This window comes from Grammomys surdaster, unplaced genomic scaffold, assembly GCF_004785775.1.
Source record: "Grammomys surdaster isolate TR1022 unplaced genomic scaffold, NIH_TR_1.0 266, whole genome shotgun sequence".
In the NCBI taxonomy this organism is placed as follows: domain Eukaryota; kingdom Metazoa; phylum Chordata; class Mammalia; order Rodentia; family Muridae; genus Grammomys; species Grammomys surdaster.
In genome coordinates, this window is record NW_021604707.1 from 41,206 (window position 1) to 48,467 (window position 7,262).

General features: G+C 36.6%; 1 pseudogene; it reads left to right on the forward strand.

The window, feature by feature from the left end:
- The window catches only part of LOC114628230, a 13,089-nt pseudogene that overhangs the window by 2,571 nt on the left and 3,256 nt on the right, over positions 1–7,262 (forward strand).

Sequence of the window (7,262 nt, forward strand, 5' to 3'; positions counted from 1 at the left end):
TGTGTGTGTGTGTGTGTGTGTGTGTGTGTGTGTGTGTGTGTGTGTGTAGACTGGCAGGACTCACTTTTCTCCTCACACCATGTTGGCACTGGAGATTAAACTAGGTTCTAGAGTTGACAGTGAACTTTCTTTTTATTTTTATTTTAGTTAATCTTTTTTTACAATCTAGACTTTATCTCCCTCCCAGTTCACCCTTTGACTGTCCCACATTTCATACCTCCTCCCCTCATCTCTAGGAGGATGTCCTCAACCCCGATGCCCACTCTATCAGACCTTCCCACTCCCTGGAGTCTCCAGTCTCTTGAGGGTTAGGTGCATCTTTTTTGAATGAGTTCAGACCCGGCAGTCCTCTGCTGTATATGTGTTGGGGGTCTAATATCAGCTGATATATGCTACCTGGTTGGTGGCCCAGTGTCTGAGAGATCTTGGAAATCCAGGTTCGTTGAGACTGCTGGTCTTATAGGGTCATCCCCCTCCTGAGCTTCTTCCAGCTTCTAACAAATTCAACCATAGGGGTCAGCAGTTTCTGTCCATGGGTTGGGAGTAAATATCTACATCTGACTCTTTCAGCTGCTTGTTGGGTCTTACAGAAGGCAGTCATGATAGGTCCCTTTTTGTGAGCATGCCACAGTATCAGTAATAGTATAAGGCCTGGAGGCTTCACCTTGGGATGGATCCCAATTTGGGCCTCTCACTGGACCTCCTTTTTTTTCAGGCTCTTCTCCATTTTTGTCCCTGAAGTTCTTACAAACAGGAACAATTCTGAGTCAGAGTTTTTGACTGTGGGATAGCAACCTCATCCTTCCATTTGATGCCCTGTCTTTCTACTGGAGATAGGCTCTACAAGTTCCCTCTCCCCACTGTAGGGCATTTTATCTAGAGTCCCTGCCTTTGAGTCCTGAAAGCCTCTCACCTCCCAGGTCTCTGGTACATTCTAAAGAGTTCCCCCTACCTCCTACCTACCTACCATGGTTGTCTGTTTTCATTCTTTCTGCTGGCCCTCAGTGCTTCACTCCTGTACCCTCCATCTACCTGAACATGATCCCCTCTTCCCCTCCCTGTCCACTTTTCCACCCAGGTCCCTCCCTCCTTCTATCCCTCTCTCTCTCACTTCCTCTTCCATCCTGTCATTGCTTTCTTCTCCTTCCCAAGTAGAAATGAGGCATCCTCACTTGGGTCCTTCAGCTTGATAACCTTTTTGAGTTCTGTGGATTGTATACTGGGTATTCTGTACTTTTTTGGCTAATATTCACTTATTAGGGAGTACATACCATGCATGTCCTTTGGGGTCTGAATTACCTCACTCAGGATAACATTTTCTAGTTCCATCCATTTGCCTGAAAAACTCATGATGTCCTCATTCTTAATAGAGGAGTAGTATACCATTGTGTAAATGAACCACACTTTCTGCATCCATTCTTCTGTTGAGGGACATCTGGGTTGTTTCTGGCTTCTTGATATTATAGATAAGGCTGCTAGGAACATAGTGGAACATGCATCCCTCTGTTATGGTAGGGCATCTTTTGGGTATATGCCCAAGAGTGGTATAGCTGGGTCTTCAGGTAGATGTATTTCCAATTATTTGAGAAACTTCCAGATTTATTTCCCAAGTGGTTGTACCAGTTTGCAATCCCACCAGCAATGGAGGAGTGTTTCTCTTTCTCCACATCCTCAACAACAGGTGCTGTCATCTGAGGTTTGATCTTAGCCATTCTGATTAGTGTAAGGTGGAATCTCAGGGTTGTTTTGATTTGCATTTCCCTGATCACTAAGGACTTTGAACATTTCTTTAAGCGCTTCTCAGCCATTTGAGATTCCTCTGTTGTGAATTCTCTGTTTAGTTCTATACCACATTTTTTTGATTGGGTTGTTTGGTTTCTTGGTTGGAACTCTTTTGAGTTCTTTAAATATTTTGGATATTAGCCCTCTATCAGATGTAGAGTTAGTGAAGATTTTTTCCCAATTGGCAAGAAGGAGAATGTGTTATGGATTTTATACATGGTTCATTATGTTTTTTATATTTCTATGGAATTCAAACTCTAAGACTATTGTATAGCAGCCTTACTTCCTAGGATTGAAATCTAGTTTGCTGGAGGCCATCCCTATCTGTTCTTCTTTCTTGTTAGGTTCTTCTTGAGGCAGCAGAGGGGGACGAGGGTTGGTAGGGATAAGAGTTGGTCTTGCAAGATGTTTAAGGTTACTGTATAATAATAAAACTTTTACCTATCTTTAATCTAAGTTACTTTGCTTCAGTAACTGGCCTGCCTTGTGAGTTCCTCTGAGTCCAGAAAGTGCAGTTTCTGGCATTTAGCACCTCATTGTAAAAGAGCAGGATAGTAAGTAAAGGATTAATTACTACAGCCTTTTCCCTTTTGTCTAGATTCCTCTCTCTTGTCAAGCTAGGGAAAAGTTTGAAGCAATAAACTTCTATTGAACCAGAAGAAAATAATCACCCTCCCAAAAGGAAAAAAAAATTATGTAAGCAAATAAGCATAAACTCATATAAATTCATATACAGATTCACGCATGCATATTTATACATTTCCATTCAAGCCAACTGGATCCTGCTTATATACATTCTCATAATTACATACACACACATACACACACTCATACTTACATATGTATTTGGATCAAAAAACCCCAAAAAACCAAAAAACAAGCACTTGTGCAGAAAGAACTCAGCTATTCTGGATAAAAAAAAAATGAGTTCCAATCTTTATTGCATAATGAAAGGGAAAGCTTCTACCCCTTTATTGCTAAATGAATTAAACCCTAGTCTATATAAAGAAAGCTTTGTTCTCTTTAATAAGACTGAGCTTGCCTGGTTATTAAGGAAATAACTGTTCTATCCCATGATAAGGAGAAGCTTGCCTGCTCCTTCTGCTCTCTCTGCAGCTTCTTCTTTTTCCAATTTCTCTCTTGATTCTGCACATTTCTCGCTTAGTTTTTTTAAGTTGCCTCATAATTTCTTTCTTCTTGTTGTTGTTTTGTTTTTTTGGTTGGGGGGGGTTGTTTCGTTTTCTTTTTGTTTTTTGAGACAGGGTTTCTCTGTACAGACCTGGCTGTCCTGGAACTCACTCTGTAGACCATGCTTGCCTTGAACTCAGAAATCTGCCTGCCTCTGCCTCCCAAGTGCTGGGATTAAAGGCATGCACCACCACTGCTCAGCCTGCCTTATAATTTCTAAGTTATTTCACGCTGCATTCTCTTCCTAGTCTTGCTTTTTCCTCAAGCTCTGATACCACAATAATGCCTTTACTCTCATTATCATTACTCTTAATTCTATGCCTCACGTCTAAGTTCTTCTTGAGTTCAGTTCTATCTAAAAAGTACTCTCTTGAGTTCTGTCTAAAAGGTTCTGTTCAGTTCTGTGTAAAAGGTGTTCTGTCTAAAAGGTGTCCTCAGCTCAGTTCTGTTTCTTCTCTTTGCCTCAGCACTTATACATCTTTCACAATACATGATTGCATAATAAATAGTTCACTACAGCTTTACATATAAATTCAAATCAGAAATCAAATAAGAAGTTTACAACAGACAATGTTTACAGGCATATTCATTAGGAGTAATTATGTGGCTAGCCATTCATCATTTGTCACAATTCTATAGGTTCATGTAGAGTTAAAAACCATAACTTCTATGACTAAGTAATTAGTGAAGTTTTGTAAGGATAAAGTCAGTCAATATTTTACTTTGTGTCCTAACACTTATAGTAAGTCGTTAGTTCCTTTTTTAAGACCTTTGGTTAATGGTTTTACAAGCTCTTGGAATGTGCTCTGAGTAGTAGTGCCTGCTTGCTATCTCAGAAGCAATTAAGTCATAACACTAAAGACTGGCAGAGTTCTCATTTCAGTTTTGACTACCAGAAAGAATTTAAGAGCATTGTATTATAAAAGAGCTAAAGATTATTATATTTTTAGGAATTCCTATAGGATCATCATTAAGAATTAAGAAATCATCGATTTATCAATATAGTACCACTACAAGACAGTATATCTTCATCTGCAGAGATCTGCTGAAAAGGATGGGCTAATACCTAGTGGTTGTCATATATATTTAGTAACAACAGGAAAGCATATAAATAGCAGGAATCAATCATAAAATAAATGTCCCCTGGGACTTGCCTACAAGAGAAAATCTATCATAGAGGTTTTTTAATCTAAGGCAGACTCATCTCAGTAAGATCACCTGCTAGTTTTTAGCTTCTCCTTGTCAGCTCCTAACACTAGTTCAGGAATAGCATTCAGTGATAAAACAAGGTCTTTATGGATTTTCATGAATATAAAATGTATCATACTAGAGTAACATATTTGGGGGAATATTTAAATTATATTCAATCCTAAAGATCTCTAATTTCTGAGGTGTATTTAAGGAAAAGTAGCAATTACACAGAAACTTAGCATTGCTCATAGTACAAAGATTATTGCAATTGAGCAGAAAATTTTGTATTTTGTATGTCCTCCTTACTCATCCCTATGCCTTCTTGTAGAATACCAGCAAGAAGATATGAGGGTTTTTTAGTAATGTTTTTTGCTACTGATGAGATCAACAAGAATCCTTATCTTTTACCCAACATGTCTTTGATGTTCTCCCACATTGTTGGCCTGTGTGAAGACATTTTTGGATATCTGGATAAAAAATATTCACCACAAAACAATAATTTTAATTTTATTAATTATAACTGTGGAATACGGACATGTTGTGGTATACAACTTACAGGACCATCATGGATGACATCCTTAAAACTGGCAATTAATTCTAGGAAACTGAAGGTGAGAATGTGTGACACTGGATGAGTTAACAATGTTCATTCAATTCACAGGTGCCTAGGGAGAAAACTTGGTCAGCATGTGTTTGTGTGTGTGCTGTTTTACATACACTGTAATAATTATAATTTAAAATCAGATCATAGGCACACTGTGGAAATAGGCAAAACACTTTTTTAGAATGCTCAGACTTTTCAAGAATAGTCTAGAATTCAAAAGAAATAATTCATGCTATTTATAAAATAATTTTATTATCCTTAATGGGAGTTCTGAAAGGTGAGTAATGTTAATTGTATATAAGTCCAAACTTCCTTAAGATCACATTCCTCATGTGGATGTTTCATCCTCTCTTCTACATCTTTTAGATTTTCTTTGGACCATTTAATCCTAACCTGAGTGACCATGACCAATTTCCCTATGTCTATCAGATAGTCACCAAGGACACGTGTTTGTCTCCTTGTTGCTTCATTTTAGATGGACTTGGATTGGACTGGTCATTTCAAATGATGACCATGGTATTCAGTTTTTCTCAAACTTGAGAGAGGAAATGCAAATGTATGGGATCTGTTTAGCTTTTGTTAATATGATCCCAGAAAACATGCAGATATACATGACAAAGGCTAAGATGTACGATAAACAAATTATGACATCAACAGCAAGGGTTGTTATCATTTATGGTGAAATGAACTCTACCCTAGAAGTCAGCTTCAGAAAATGGGGATATTTAGGTGCACAGAGAATCTGGATCACAACCTCACAATGGGATGTCATCATAAATAAAAGAGATTTCAGCCTTGATTTCTTTCATGGGACTGTCACTTTTGAACACCACCACAGTGAGATTTCTAAATTAAGGAATTTTATGCAAACAATGAACACTTTCATGTACCCAGTAGACATTTCTCAGACTATGCTACTGTGGAATTAAATTGTTCAATATCTAAGAACAGCAATAGCAAAATGGATCATTTTACATTCAACAATACAGTGGAATGGTTAGCACTGCACAAATTTGACCTCATCCTGAGTGAAGAAGGTTACAATTTATATAATGCTGTGTATGCTGTGGCCCACACCTACCATGAACTCATTCTTCAACAAGTAGAGTCTCAGAAAATGACAGAACTCAAAGGAGTGTTCACTGACTGTCAGCAGGTAAAGTTTCTTACACTTCATTATGCTTAGATATATCAATGTGATCTTTTAAATGGCCCCCAAGAAACTCACATAAATTTGTTAGAGATTATTCTTGCAATAAAAAGATTTCTATACTATAAAACTACCTAACGAGTCTTTTACATGGATGTGTAATATGCACAAGGATAACATATAATAGGAGACAGTATTTTTGAATGAATATCTGTGAGTTTGTGAAAATGTATCTCAACATTTTATCAAATGAGTTCAATATTTAAAATAGGAGTTAAGAGTTTTATCATAAAAGCATTAAGTGATAACTAGCCTAGAATAATTTTTTCAAGAATAATTTTCTCAATAATTGGTACATTTGCTGTGATTAATAGTTACTTATTAAAGTAACAATTATTTATAAAAACCTAAATGATGAAGACTGTGCATTTTAATAAGTTTATGTTTATTTCATATATGAAAACTGTATGTACATGAATGACACACTACCATCCTTTGTTCCCACAACTTCCAGATATTCAGACTTTCCACTCATTCTCACATACACGGCTTCAATTTTAAAAATTATTCTTGACAAACATGTGCACACACATATGCAAGAGGACACATGCACATACATATACACACACTCACATCATGTTATTTGTTATTTAGAAAGTGTTAATTTTAACACTTTTTGCCTTGTAACATTAAAATGAGGTATATGAATTTTTAATTACCCATGAGTTATATTATATATAAGTACATGGGATTACTTTAATATAGCTGTCTTTTCTGAAAAACATTAAAAATTAGGGAACACTCTCAATTTTACTTTTCCTTAATTGATATGTACATGTAATCATCTGATGATGCATCTCATTTAGATGGCTTCCTTGCTGAACACTAGAGTATTTATTAACCCTGTTGGTGAACTGCTGATCATGAATAATAGGGAAAATCAGCGTGCAGAGTATGACATTTTCAACATTTGGAATTTTCCATAAGGCCTTGGATTAAAAGTCAAAATAGGAAGCTATTTTCTTTGTTTCCCACAGAGCCAAAAACTTCATATATCTGAAGACTTAGAGTGGGCCACAAGAGGAACATCGGTGAGTATACAACAATTTTAATTTTTTTCAGGATATCTAAAATTTAAAATATGAGATATTGAAGTTATAGGTCTGTAGTTAATACCAATTGCTGTTCTTGCCAAAGTCCCAACCTCAGTTACCAGCATCAAAATTCAATAACTTACAACTTAATGTAAATCTAGGTCAAGGAATCAAAGGCCTCTGGATTCTATGTTCAATTGTACCTGCATGCCTATTTACCCACCACTACATAAATATATTTATTAAATTTATA